General features: G+C 42.2%; 1 pseudogene; it reads left to right on the top strand.

The window, feature by feature from the left end:
- The first annotated feature begins 365 nt into the window (after positions 1–365).
- On the top strand, positions 366–2,937 carry LOC134381075 (zinc finger protein 555-like; annotated as a pseudogene).
- The last annotated feature ends 12,070 nt before the right edge of the window (positions 2,938–15,007 follow it).

Here is a 15,007-nt window from a genome sequence, read left to right as displayed (position 1 = left end):
TTGACTTTGTGCTCATGGAGTGCTGAGTGATGTAGTGTGCAGCAGAGAGGGGGCTGAAAATAGTTTGTGTCACAAGGGACTGGTGGCCTTAAAATGCAAATATTTGTTTCATCTGTAAAGCATTTCTTTGATATCTCCAATGTGGTCTAAACCCTTTTGATAGAGAGGAATAAGTCCTGAAGTGGTCCTAGTGAAGATGTAGAGACCAGTTTAATGTGTTAGTGGTGCTGTTAAACCTATGAGGAAGCAAACGTAGACAGAGGAAGAGGTCTGACAAGTGCCACAGGGCAGATTTTTGGAGGTGACAGCATCTTGTGTGCACTCTGTATGGATGGAGTACAGTGCCCCTGCTGCCAGTCTCAGCCATGCTCCTGCACATGTGTTGGAGGTTTCAGGACTCAGTGGTCTTTGAGGATGTGGCTGTGGACTTCACCCTGGAGGAGTGGGCTTTGCTGGATTCTGCTCAGAGGGACCACTACAGAGATGTGATGCTCAAAACCTTTCAGAACCCGGTCTCAGTAGGTAAGGATAGCATCATTCCTTCACTTAGTCATTTAGTGATCAAGTATTTCCTATACATCAAGCCTGTTCCAAGACTTGGAATGTGGAAAGGCAGTAGAGTACACTGGTAAGTAAAACAGACATGGTCATGGCTGTCATGGAGCGAGAATCTAATAGTTTTTCTGTGAGAATGAGAATCTATGTTTTAAAGGGAGATTTTCTTCCTATAAAGAAAGCTCCCTTAGTGCCATCCTTATGGATATGTTTCATGGCCCCAGGAAGTTTGTTTTTGCAGTCCAGTGAGGATTTTATTGTATTCATTAAATTTCTTGCCATTTTGACCCATTGTGCTTGATGAAGTCCTGAAAGGGCTAAATACCTTTGTCTTTTTTGGCTAACAGGTGCCTTGTTTCTCATAAAATGTGTTCACTTTTTTGTTTCAGATGATGAAACTCAATTTATGGCTAATGGGTCAGTTTCTCAGCAGGGTATTTATGGAGAAACAGTAACTAAGGAACCTAAAGTAGCAAAGTTCAGCAGAAATGATTCCAGGGGCCTCTGTTTTAGGAAAAATTTGAGAAGACTTTAGCATTGAAGATCAACATGCAAAGCAGGGGAGAAATCTAAGGTGAGATGCACTCAAGAGAAAGCAGTATCTCAGGAGAGAATCTTACTCAGTAAATTACGAAATTTAAAAAGGTAGCAAACAGAAAACTCATATAAACCTAGCTCGAAATATATTCACAGAATTTTTACAAAAAATATTTCTTTAAATGTGACTTAGACATTGAGTGTTGGAAACATAATTCAGTTAGAAACAATTATCTAGAAACCCCATATATAAGAAACACCTTTAATAATAGCAGTGGTCAAACCCTCTTGCAGAGCATTCAATTTATTCCTTTTCAAACAATGCAGATAGGGTAGAAAACCTACACTTTCAATGAAAATGGTTAAAATGCAATCCTAATACCTATTAACAAATGCTAATAAATAATTGTTAATCAATTCATTAATAACATGCTTCTCATTTTTACTAGAAATTACATGGTGGAGAGACTCTGTGAAAGTAATGATCACTGTGGAGAAGCCTTCAGCCAGATCCAAATCTTAATGCATACAAGGAAATTCCTACCGGACTAAACCAGTATGGGTACAGTGCATATGGAAAAGTCTTCATGCATCATGCATCCCTCAAGAGTCTCATCAAAGTTCATACTAGACAAAAACCATATCAATGCCAGGAATGTGGGCAGGCCTATGGATATCATTCACACCTAAGAACACATGATAGAACCCGCAATGGAGAGAGACCCTATGCTTGTAAATTATGTGGGAAAACCTTTCCTTGTACATCTTCCCTCAATTGGCATCTATGTATTCACACTGCTGAGAAAACCTATGAATGTGAGCAATGTGGGAAAGCCTTCATTGATTTTTCAAGACTTACTAGTCATGTGAGAAATCACACTAGAGAGAAGCCACATAAATGTAAGGATTGGGGGAAAGCTTTCAGTTATTCCTCAACTTTTTGAAGACACATGATATCACACAGTGGAGAGAAGCCATATTAACATAAGGAATGTGGGGAAGCCTTCATTTATTCCTCAGCTTTTCAAAGACATGTGATAATGCACACTGCAGAGAAACCCTATGAATGCAAACAGTGTGGGAAAACCGTTTATCCCCAATCCTTTCAGAGGCATGATAGGACTCATGGTGGAGAGAAGCCCTATGAATGTAACCAATGTGGGAAAACATTCAGTCATCCCTCATCCTTTTGAGGACATATGGGAGTGCACACTGGAGAAAAACCCTACGCATGCACACAGTGAGGGAAAACTTTTAATTGGCCCGTATCTTTAATGAAAGTATATGAGAACACACACTAGAGAGAAACCCTATGAATGTAAGCAGTGTAGGAAAGCCTTCAGTTTGTCTGCCTGCTTTCAAGAACACATGAGAATGCATCCTGAAAACAAATCATATGAGTGCAAGCTGTGTGGGAAAGCTTTTTATTGCCACATATTCTTACAAAAACATGAGGAGACACACTGCAGAGAAGCCCTATGAATGCATGCAGTGTGGGAAAGCCTTCAGTTGGCCTGAACTCTTGCAACAACACATGAGAACACACACTGTAGAGAAACCTTATGAATGTAAGGAATGTGGGATAGTCTTCAAATGCCCATCATCTTTACAAGTACATATGAGACTGCATACTGGAGAGAAACCTTATACATGTAAGCAGTGTGGGAAAGCCTTCAGTTGTTCCTCATCATTAAGATGACATGTGAGAATACACACTGCAGAAAAACAGTATAAGTGAGGTATGGGACACATCTTTGTGCAGATGAATTAATGTGTAGTCCTTCAGAAAACTCACACCATGAGAATAATCTTATAAACACTGTAAATATGATATTGCTTTTATGAGTACCTCATCCTTAAAGCTTAAGGAGTGTGTTTATAGTTTATTCACAAATAAACATTTAGGGAAAAAATTATTCTAAGTACTCTTACTATAGTACATGAATTTTGGCAGGTATTGTTTTTTCTTACAACTCATAAATAAAACTTTTTTCTTTATAGCTTATTGGACTCATGGGTGATTTGAAGTGTACTTTTAATATGTATGTAGGTTTAATTTTTATTTAGTTTCTTTTTTGTTTTAATTTTGGCAGCTGGCCTAATTTGTATTTAGTTTCTTAAACTGTTCTGTAAATAGGGGTTATTGGAACAATGACACTTAAGTATTTCTTTTCTTTCCTTTTTCTTTTTTACTGACTTAGTGGAGCAGACATTGGATATCACTTGCATATTATATTTTCCACCTTTCTTACTAGGAGAGTTTTTTGGTTTTTTGTTGGGGTTTTTTTGTTTTTGTTTTGGTTTTGGTTGTTGTTGTTTTGGTCAAAGGAGACTTATTCCATTTTCCTAGCAAATAATTGGCAGAAATTTGTAATTATGCAACATTCTTCAAAGAGTGCAGTCTCAAGTGAATTGTTGTTTTCAGCCTTGGCCCTTTGCTGTTTGTCCTTGCTTGTGTGAATTGGACAATAGGCTTTGACTTAATAGGCACCTGTGATATGACAATGAAATCTAGAGTGGGAGATAGACCTTCTGGATTGTGTTATGTTGATGTGGATAATGTTAGGAACTGTGTTTACCAGAATCCCTGCCCTTTATGGTTCCATATTTGAATTCACCAATAGCCTCACTTGCATGAGATTTAGAAGGAAGAAATGAAGAAACCACTACTGTTTTTAAGATCCCTATAAATGAAAATAGACAGATGCATGTGGGCTTTGTGGATAGAAGCCTTCAGCTTATTTTCTGGATTCTTGGCCCTGCCAATCAAGAGTATCATCAAAACAAACACCAAGTGCTTGATTTCCATTTTGTCAAAGGTATAATCTTCCACAGACTTCTCCATAACTTAGTATCAAGGATACATCTGTGTGGCAAGACACCCACAGTTTGAATTTTCCTGCAAACCCTGCATGTCCTCCAGACCACTGACTCAGACTGTCATGGTTGGCAATCTCTGATGTTCTGATTCCCCTCTCTAGATCTTAACATATTTGTATAAGGTCTAATTTGTATGGTGGGCATCTTGTTCTCTTAGTACTTCTAGTGGCTCTGTGACTCTGATTCCACCAAGAAAAAGCTACAATGTCAAAGCAAAACAAGAAAACAACACATGGGAGTTTGTTCCCATATTGTATTTCTAAGTGTGTTGACCCAGTCCTACCTGAGAACAAATACCTTCCTCATATATTAGATTTTGAGAGATTTCTGTTATTCAGAGCTGAATGCAGTTCCTTGATATGGGTTTAATTACTATGTTTGATAATGTATCATCAAAACAATGTAGACTTTTTTCAAGGAAAACCTTCTACAGATATTTCATAGAAATATCCTCTTTAATATGTTTTCGAATTAGTTGTATGCTAACTATATTAGTTTCCTAGGGCTGCCATAACAAAGTACTGAGTGGCTCAGAACAACATAATTTTTTTCTTATGGTCCTGGAGCCAGAAGACCAACAATAAGGTATTGGCAGGACCATGCTCCCTGGGAAGATACTGGGGAAGGATCTGCTCAGGCCTCACCTAGCTTCTGGCAGTTCCTTGGCTTGTGGCAGCATAACTAGTTTTCACATGGCATTCTACCTGTGTGCATGTTTATCTCTTCATATGATGTTCTGTTTATACTGACAGCACTCACATTGGGTTGTAGGGCCCCACTCTACTCCCGTACAACCTCATCTTCAGTAATTACATTTAGAACAACACTATTTTTGAATGAGGCCACATACTGAGGTACTGGGGGCCAGGATTTCAACATACGAATTTGGAGGGAACACAATTCAACCCATAACACTTATGTGTTATTCTTTTTATTTTTCACTTGCTGAGAGAATTATTAACTATGGATTTCAAATCAACTTTGTAATTTCATTAATTTAAGCACTGTGCATTCTGAATCAGTATTACTGGGTATGTACAAGTGTAGGTATTTTTCTGTTATGTAAATTTTATTTATTATTGTTATATATGTACATTGGCCCTTAAAATGATTTCTTATTCATCATTAATAAGAAAAGCTTAAACAATGGTTTTGTCAGTACCCTTTAGCCAAAACCCATGATCACAGTGGTAGTCAAAGAAAATTGGCTTACTGAGTCACAGCTATTTGAATATGTGCCGGAGAACTGTGGATTATATCAGGCAGAGGATGTTTGAAAGGATTTGTTATCAGATTTGGTCTTGTGTTTGGTGGTTTTGGTGAGTGTTTCAGGAAGCCAGGCTTTGGTCTGGATTGATTGCTCTCGGATCATGAATATAATTCTCTGGGAATCCTAAAAGTTCTTATCTAGAAGGCAGAAAAAAGTGAGTGGAGCTAAAACTAACAGGTAAAGCAGCAGCAGTAGACATAGTGGGGAGAGAACTGGGATGACTGATCATTTTTGTGGTTTGGAGGTGAGCTCCAGAACATAGAGTATCAATTTGAGTAACTTTCAGTAGAAAAGAAGACATGTTTGACATCCTCAAAGAGGGAAAATGTTGATGTGTTTTATAGGAGAGCATGGAAGCTTTTTGTATTAATGATTCACAAATCACCAAAAGCCTTTTTTACTTTTCGCAGGTATCCTTTCCACTTCTAGACTTCAAGCACCAGCTAGGGAAGAGGAAAAAATACCATCATACTGCAGTGTTTTATTAAAGAGCAAACAACATCCAACCTCTCTCCATTATTTTCCATGCTAACTCACATTTTCATAGCACTCCATAGGGTAAAGTGACTTGACAATCATTTGTATCTCATTTAAATCTTCTCCCTCATCATTCATTACCTCTTATCACAAAATCAAGAAAGTTAAGTACAGAGAACACAGTTTTGTAAACTATGTAGCTCATAATAATGAAATCACACAACTTTGAAGGCTTAATCTGTGCTTAACCTGCACCGAGCACTGTAGAAACTTTTGAATTTAGGACACTGGAAAGCAAGTATAATTTCTCAATTTTACAAAGAAGACATCAAATTTTACAAATAATAATAATTTTAAAAAAACCTTCCTCAGGCTATAACAGCATTCCTTTTATATGACATGGAAAAGGCACAGTATGGTAAACTAAACCAGGGCCACACCTAGTGGAGTCATGGGAGCAGGACCACCATAGAGAGCCCAGACTTGTAGAGCTACCACAGTGGGACACCAGCCTGGAAGAGCTGAAGCATGACCTGAAACCAGGAAAGCTGTAGGAGTGAGGCTGCCCAATGACTTGGGGACCCAGCCCCTGTGCCAGCATGCAGAGGATGTCACATATGAAGTGAATGGAAGTTATTTACCAGCTTTGATATTTGATGCCTGCCCTGCTGTGTTCTGGAGATGCTTAGGACCTGTTACCCCTTTCCTCTAGCCTGTTCCTCCCTTTTTGAACAGGAATATATACCCTATGTTTGTCCCACCATTGTGTCTTGGCAGTAGGTAACTTGTTTTGATTTCATGGTGGCACTTTGGATTTTTGAGCTGGGACAAGTTAAGACAAGTGGCCCTTGTGGCTGTTTCCTAACTTCAGACTGGGTTCCACACAGAGTCTGAGGAGGCACAACTCCTTCCCCAGCCCTGCGTTTCTTCCAGAGAAGGATCCCTAGATGGTATGAAAAGTCTCACTTCACACTCATATACTGTATTAGTCCATTTCTGTTGCTTTTAACAAAACACCTGAAACTTGGTAATTTATGAAGAAAGGAAATTTATTCCCTAGTTCTATAGGGTGGGAAGTCCAAAGTCCAGGGGACACATCTGGTGAGGACCTTCTTTGGTGGTTTCTCTACAGTGATGTAGGGTGTTACATAGCTTCAGGGGTGACTTCAGAGGAGGATATGGTGGCTGAGTGTGGGAACAGACACCAGTGATGTCCTCTAACTGAGTCACCTGGATCTGTAAGTTAGGGGCCTATTCCTGGAAGAATTCTACAGCACATAAGGGCCTCCAGCATCATAACTCCTGTCATGTCCAGCTGCTGACACTTGGAAATTTAGGCTCCTGGTTCTCAGGTTTCTAAGTGGAATGTGAGGGCTCAGGAAGGCCCCTCCCCCACCAGGACTGCTGAAACACCTGTCCTACCAGACAGGTGGGGGATGGGGGATATCCTTCTGCCAAAAGGGGTGGACGTGAGAACAGTTCATTCTCTGAGGTTGAAATGGGGGTGGCCCTGTCATGAGATTTGTGTATGAATCCAGGTATGCATGTCTCTCAAGACAGGATGTCAAATAAGTATTTTGTAGTGTTCTCCTGTGTAACAGGTCATGTTCTAGGTCTACAGTGAACAAAATAGACAAAATATTCCCAGTATATTAGATACCTATCAAGGAGTAGAGCTCATTTCAGGGATAAAAATGTCTCCATATTATAAAATGCAAATATCCTCATATTTCACAATGATGATGACAGATTAGGCCTTGCTGTGAAGTGATAGAAGTGATAGACACATTAACACAGGGCACAGTGACAACGGGCTATCTACAGTGAAATAATGAATTTCCTCATATCAACCCTATGTGCAATAATTAACTTACTGAAGGTTTACATGCAAAGGAGAAACACTCTTAGAAGTTGCAGCAATAACTTCTGCTAAATAACATTAGAAGAGGCCATTGTTTCAGATGAGATTCCTGCACTAGGTTCCAAAAGACCAGCCTAAAAATCAAAACGGAATCACCCCCTGCTAAGTTCCATGTCACCAAATCTAAACCAAGTTGTGTTCTGATGTCTTGAGAAATGAGGAGAGAGAAGTAACAGCCAATTTCCCAAACAGGTCAGTTTAATCTTCAATAGGTATGAGAAAGACGTTCCTTCTGCTGTAATTCCTACACAAAAAGTATAGCAAGAAGTAAACTGATGTTAAATCATCAGTTATTTTTCTACTGTTCTTTCCCCACCTTACAATAAAAGTAACACTGAAATGACCAGTCCATCTTTTGTTCTTTGTTTCTGCTTTCTTCAACCTTTATATTCATAAAACCAACCCCCTCCACTTGGTTCATTGGAACTTATTTTCATGGAATGACCTGTTGCCTGGTTGTAGAATCACAATGAGATCTTTAACTAAGTTTGTTGTAATTTCATCCTTTGACACTTCAGAATAGGGAGTTTTCTTATATAAGAAAAAACAGTATGCTACAAAGTAAGAGACTGAGAAACTAAATTATATTTAAATTAATAGCTTGTTAAAATGCAGAATAAGGACAGTGCAAAGATAAATCACTATCAGGGAGAAAATATTTGCAGTACCTACAAATGAAAAAGATTAGTGTCCAGAGTATATAAAGAAATCATAAGAAACCAATAAACATATAAAGGAATTAAAAGAAAATAATTGATATTATTTTGTAGGAGACAAAAGACCATATATGAAAAACGCTCAATCACATTGTTAATTAATGAAAACTAATATAAAAATCACAAGGAAATCCTATTACATGTACACTGTAGACAAAAATTAATAAATGAGGCAATTCCAATGTTGTCAATCTAGTACAATAAATTAGCACATGCAGAGATGGTGGATATATTTACACACTCATTGGCATTTCCTGTAAGTTTGAAATTATACATAATCTACAACCCAGTAATTTCTTTCCAACAGGCTGAGAATTTGTTATATGTGGGCATTTGGAAACAAACATGAATTATAGGAGCAGCATTTTCACAAGAGCAAAAAATAAACTTGAAACATCCCAAACGTTAAAAGCATTGGAATGGATGGTTAAGTTGGATGACCTACAGTCTCAAACACCAGCATGTGTGAAACAGACTGAGGCAGAAACACCAACAATGACCATGTTCAGGGTAATTCTATTAATATTCTTTCATGGAAAGGTTAAAAGAGGCAAAGTTAAACAAAACACTTCTTAATGATATATAATAGATGGTAAAGACAAAAAGAATAACTATAAAATTTCTGATAGTGGTCACATGTGGGATAGGAGGGAAATGAGGTCGGAATGGACACACTAGGAGCTAATACCTGCCCAGTCTATTCATTAGTGAACGCCCAGCCTGTAGAATTTATATGACATTAATATTTAAATTTAAAACATTCTATGTAATCTTTTCTAAGTATGATATACCTCACTAAAAAATTTAAAAGAACTATCTGTGTGTGAAAAAATGTACAATTTAAAAATATTTATTTTACCATATTATCGGACTACCTCTCCAGTTTTGCTATCAGTCTTGGTTCGAAAGGAGTTCTCAAGCCTTTTGTACCGGGTCCACTTAAATTTATCTCATTTGCATGGGTTTGAGTAGCAAAAGATTCAGAACAAGCCAGTGTCTGTTTAGAGATAACCAGTTACATAAACATATACTATTAACTTTTACAAAAATTAAGGAAGTCACCTCTTGGTAATGAAAGGAGCTTCAGGACTGATGTCTAGTTGAATAAAAAAGCAAAGCATGTATCGTTGTATAAACCAGAGGGCATAATTGAATTGTAGAAACAATAATTACATGAATGGGAATTTCAGAGAGGGAGACTTCTAGGCCAGGGTTTTTGCTAATTCTCAGCAGGGATTGATGATCACACTTGGCCCACACAGGGACAGAGAAACTGGGGGAGACTGGTTGGTCACTCAGGGCTGGTGCTGGTGTGAGAGAGCACACAACTCAAGAAGCACTGACATGGTCAGTGTTTCCCTCAGGACATTCTCTGGGTTTGGGGGATGAACATGGAGGATTGAGGAGCCAGGCCAAGGTTTACTAAAAGTCAGAGCAAAATCTGCCTGAATCTCAAAGTGCTTGGGAGGTGATATTTCCCCAGAGGGACAGGACTGTTGATTGGTCCCTCAAGATTTGGGGCACATTTTAAAGCTGCAGGATGTGTGTGCTAAAGAAGCAAGCTGAAACCTCTAAAGATCACAAGTGGATTTGTCACAGTCTTTCATGGTTGACCAGTGACCCACTAGAATTTCCATCCAAATCCCTGACGGGCCTTCCCTGAGGAAGAAGGAAGAACCAGAGGTGGAAGAGCCTCATTAAACCTGCATATGGGTAATTGGACTCAGAAGGGGAGACAGAAAGGAGAGAGAAGGGGGCAGAAGCCATCACTGAAGGTGTAATTGCTGAGGATTTTCCAAAATGGGTTATAATACATCAACCCACAGATTAAAGAACCCCAATTAGATCAGCAAACCCCAACTGGGAATATAAAAGAAAAGAGGAGAAAATCATACTAAATTCCATCATAGTTAAATTGCTAAAACAAAGCAGATAAAGTCAAATTTCTTTTCTAAAGCAAACTCACACCCTTACATGTCATTATTAAACAATAAATATCAAAATATTCTAAAACTACTTATTCATCATAAAAGGTGAGAAAATAATAACAAACCTAAAATTCACAGAAGAATGGATATACTAAACACAAAAGAATGAAATCAAATTATCAGGAGAGGGGAAAATGACTGAATTGACAGACTAGTAAATCTGAAAGCAGTTTATTTGAATAATAAAAACTCAACAAAAACTGTGCATTTACTTTCAGTGTTTATTTTAATTAAATAAACTTGACTCAAATAAAAATACTCAAATGTGGGAGTGGAAAAAAATGTAAATGTAGATTCTGAAGAAACTACAAAAATCAGAATAATTATTAAAATACGCATTTCATAAATAAGGTTGATACTTTAATGTATCAAAAAAAAGAAAATTTTCTGGCCAAGTATAAATGATAAAACATTGTTAAGCCCCTTCCCCCAGCCTGGCCTTTCACTAAGGCCCCCCTGTGAGTGGCCTGCCCCAGGGATGCCTTGGCAGGCTTGGTGTTAAGGAGCCCCCCTGGCCTGGTATGGCCTGCCCTGCCACAAAGGGCCTCCCTCGAATCCCTGGCCCAAGGCCCCCTAGGCCTGTACTCCTACCAAGGTACCCCTGGCCTTTCCAGGCCTACCACTAAGGGCTGCCTTGGTCAGACCTGCTGCAAAGGGCTCCACTGACACTAAGGATGGGCATGGACAGGCCTACACAAGAGACCCACTGGCCTGGCCTGCTTCAAGGCTCTGTTTTTGTCCATTTTGTGTTTCTATAATGGAATACTTCGAACTGGGCAATTTATAAAGAAAAATGAAATTTATTGCTTACAGTTTCTGAGGCTAGGAAGTACAAAGTCCATTGTACTTTGGCAGTGACCCAGGGGTCTCACACTGAAAGATGGTGAAAGCAGAGAGAGAGAGAGAGAGTCTCATGTGCTCTTCTTTTAAAGCCGTCAGATCCCCACCCCTGACCACCACTTTTCATCCATTCACTATGGTTTGGTCCACTCCTGGCCCCCAAACTCATGTCCTTTTCACATGCAAATACATTCATTTCATCCCCACAGTCTTAACTTGTTTCAACTCGAGAATCCAAAGTTCAAAGTTCCATCTGTGAAATCAATACAAGTTATCTACTTCCAAGATACAGTGGTGGGACAAACATAGAGTACATATTCCCATTCCAAAAGGGAGAAATAGGCCAAAAGAAAGGGGTATCAGGTCCTAAGCAAGTCTGAAATCCAGCAGGGCAGGCATTAAATCTCAAAGATGGTGAATCATAAACCTTGAGTCCATGTTCCATGTCCTCTGCATGCTGGTGTGGGGGTTGGGTCCCCAAGTCCTTGGGAAGCTCTGCTCCTATGGTGTTCCTGGTTGCAGGCCACACTTCAGCTCTCCCAGGCTGTCAGTTCACTCTGTAGTTCCACAGGTCTTGGGTCTCCACAGTGATCCTGCTCTCATGGCTCCACTAGACATGATGCTGTTGGGGTTTCTCTGCTGCAACTTCAACCCCACATTTCCACTTGGCATTGCTCTAGTGAAGGCTGCCTGTGGTGACTCCATCCCTGTGACAGATCTCTTCCTGGGCCTCCAGACTTCCATACATCCTTTGAAATCTGGGTGGAGGCTCCCAAGCCTTCCAAGCTCTGGCATTCTGTCAGCCTGCAGACCTAACACCAAGTGGACTCCACCAAGGCTTCTGGCTTTTATTTCCCAAAGCTGAGGGTTCAGCCACACCTGGGGCCAATTTAGTCACAACTGGAGCAGCCAAAGCAATCAGGGTGCTAGGGCTAGAAGCAATTTCCCAGGGTGGCCCTGAACAGTGAGCCAGTGGAGGGCTCCTCAAGTTAGTTCCCCAATACCATTTTGTCTCCCTAGATCTTTGGGCCTGAAATGGAAGAGTTGGTCCCAGAGGCTTCTGCAATGCCTTCAGGGCCATTTTCTCCTTTTGATAATCCCACTCTTTTGTGTTAACCTTGTTAGTTCCATTGAATTTTCCTTCTGAGTATGCTCTCTGCTTCTCTACCACATAGCCAGGCTGCAAATTTCCAAATCTTTACACTCTGCTTCCCTTTTAAATTCTGGCTTTATGTCATGCCTTTGCCACCATAACTCTGAGTAGGCTGTTACAAGTAGCCATGAAACTTCTTTTCTTTTCTTTTCTTTTTTTTAAACCACACAACTAAGCTCATTGGCTTTATTTTATTTTATTTTATTTATTTATTTTTTGTCTTTTTTTCATGACCGGTAAGGGGATTGCAACCCTTGGCTTGGCGTCACCCACGCCGCGCTCAGCCAGTGAGCGCACCGGCCAGCCCTATATAGGATCTGAACCTGCGCGGCGGAGCACCGCTGTGCTCCCAGGGCCTCAATCTCCCGAGTGCACCACGTGGTCGGCCCACCATGCAACTTCTTTAATGCTTTGCTGCTTAGAAATTTCTCCACAACCCTTAAGTTCCAACTTCCACAAAGTCCTAGGGCATGGACAGAACACAGCCAAGTTCTTTGCCAGTTTACAGCAAGGATGATCTTTGCCTCACTTTCCAGTAAGCTCCTTATTTCTATCTGAGACTTCCTTCAAATGGTCTTTATAGTCCATATTTCCGTAAGCATTCTGCTTACCACCATCATTTAACCAGTCTCTATGACATTCCAAACTTTCCCTCCTCTTTTTGTCTTCTGAGTCCTCCAAACTCCTCCAAACTCTCCTCAACACCCAGTTCCAAAGCTGTTTACATTTTCAAGTGTCTGATATAAGCATCACCACACTCCTGGCACCAATTTTATGTCTTAGTCTGTTTTGTGGGGCTATAAGAATACTTGGGACAAAGGGCCTCCATGGCCAGGTGTGCTATTCAGAGCTCCCCTGATGCTAACAGCCCCCCTTATGCTAAGGGCCTGCCAGGCCTGCCCCAAGTGCTTCCTTGGCCTGGCCTGGTACTAAGAGCTCCACTTGCCTTGCATGCCCCTAGAGACCCCTGGCCTGTCCTGCTTCTAGGGACCCCCTAGAGTTGCCTGGCTTGCTCCTAGGGCCCCCCTGGCTTAGCCTGGACTGACACTGGGGCTCCACTGGCCAGATAGGCCTACCCCAAGTGCTCCGTAACCTGGCCTGGACTTCTAAGAAATCCCTGGCCCAGCCTGTCCCCAGGACCCTGCTGGCCTAGCCCAGCCTGGCTCAGAGCCAAAGACCCCCCTGATCTGTCCTGGGCTGCCCCCAGGGCCCTGTGGCCTATCCTGGACTGGCACTATGGGCCACCTTTGTCCTGGCCTGATATGCCACTAAGGGCACCCCTGTCTGGGCTTCCCTTCCACTAATGGCACCCATGGCCTGGCCTGCCCCTAGGGCCTGTGCCCTCACCAGCCACTAAGGGCTGCCCTGGCCAGGCATGCTGCCAAGGGCCTCCTACCACTAAGGGCCAGCTTGTTCTATCCTGCCCAAAAAACCCACTGGTTTTCCTGCCATAGGGCCCCCTTTTGGTATGCCCCTAGTGGACCACTGCCATAAGGGCCCCCTGACACTAACGGCAACCCTGTCACTAAGTGCCCCCCTTGACTGGCCTGTCCCTGGGCCCCCTTGGCCTGTGTTGGTGCTAAAAGCCCCCCAGGCCTGCCTCTAAGAGATCACATGGCCTGGATTGCCCTGCCACTAAGGTCCCTCTTTGAATGGCCTGGACCACAGCCCCCTTGGCCAGCTTAGTGCCATGACCCCCCTAGCTTGGCCTGCTTCTAACAGACCCCCTAGACTAGCCTGCCCTGCCCTGAAGGTCTCTTAGAAGCAGGGCAGGCCAGGCCAGGGCTGTAGGCCCAGCCAGTGGGTCTCTTCTGTACACCTGGTCAGGCCCACCCATAGTGGTAGTGGGGCCCTTAGCAGCAGACCTGGCCAGGGCACCATTAGTGGCAGGCATAGAAAGGCCAGGAGCACCAATAGTGGGAGTCCAGGCCAGGCCAGGGGAGTATCTTAGAGGCAGGCCAGGCTGGGGGTGCCTGGGGGGGGTGTCATTCTTTCTCTCTCGTGGGCCTTAGGGGAGGCCAGGTCAGGGGTGCTATTAGTGGCAGTCCTGGCCAGGAGGACCTAGGCAGGCAGGCAGGCAGGCAGGCAGGAAGGAAGGAAGGAAGGAAGGAAGGAAGGAAGGAAAGAAAGAAAGAAAGAAAGAAAGGAGGGAGGGAGGGGACAAAAAGAAGGAAAGAAGGAAGGAAGCAAGGAAGGGAGGAAGCAAGGAAGGGAAGAAAGAAAAAGGGAGGAAAGGAAGGAAGAAAAGGCAGGAATAGAAGGGAGGGAGGGAAGGCAGGAAGAGGAAGCAGAAAGAGAGGGAAGGCAGGGAGGGAGGGCAGAAAAGGAGGGAAGGAAGGGAAGGAAGGGAAGGCAGGGAAGGAAGGAAGAGAGAAGGAAGGAAAGAGCCCCACTAGGGCCCACCTGGCCTGGGCTGGCCTGCCTCTAGGAGATTCCCTGTTCTGCCCTGGTTTGGCCTTCCACTAAGTGCTCCACTGGCCTGGTGTCCCCTAGGGCCACCAAGAATGAAAAAGAGAGAGAGAGCCCCCAAAGAAAGCCAAAAAGAAAGAGGGAAAGAAGAAAAGGAAGGAAGGGCGAAAGAGCCCTGAAAGGAAGGAAGGAAGGAAGGAAGGAAGGAAGGAAGGAAGGAAGGAAGGAAGGAAGGAAGGAAGGAAGGAAGGAAGGAAGGAA

This window comes from Cynocephalus volans, chromosome 6 (assembly GCF_027409185.1).
Source record: "Cynocephalus volans isolate mCynVol1 chromosome 6, mCynVol1.pri, whole genome shotgun sequence".
Taxonomy (NCBI): Eukaryota; Metazoa; Chordata; class Mammalia; order Dermoptera; family Cynocephalidae; genus Cynocephalus; species Cynocephalus volans.
Note: the sequence above shows the minus strand (reverse complement) of the source record. Positions and strands in the feature narration are given on the sequence as shown.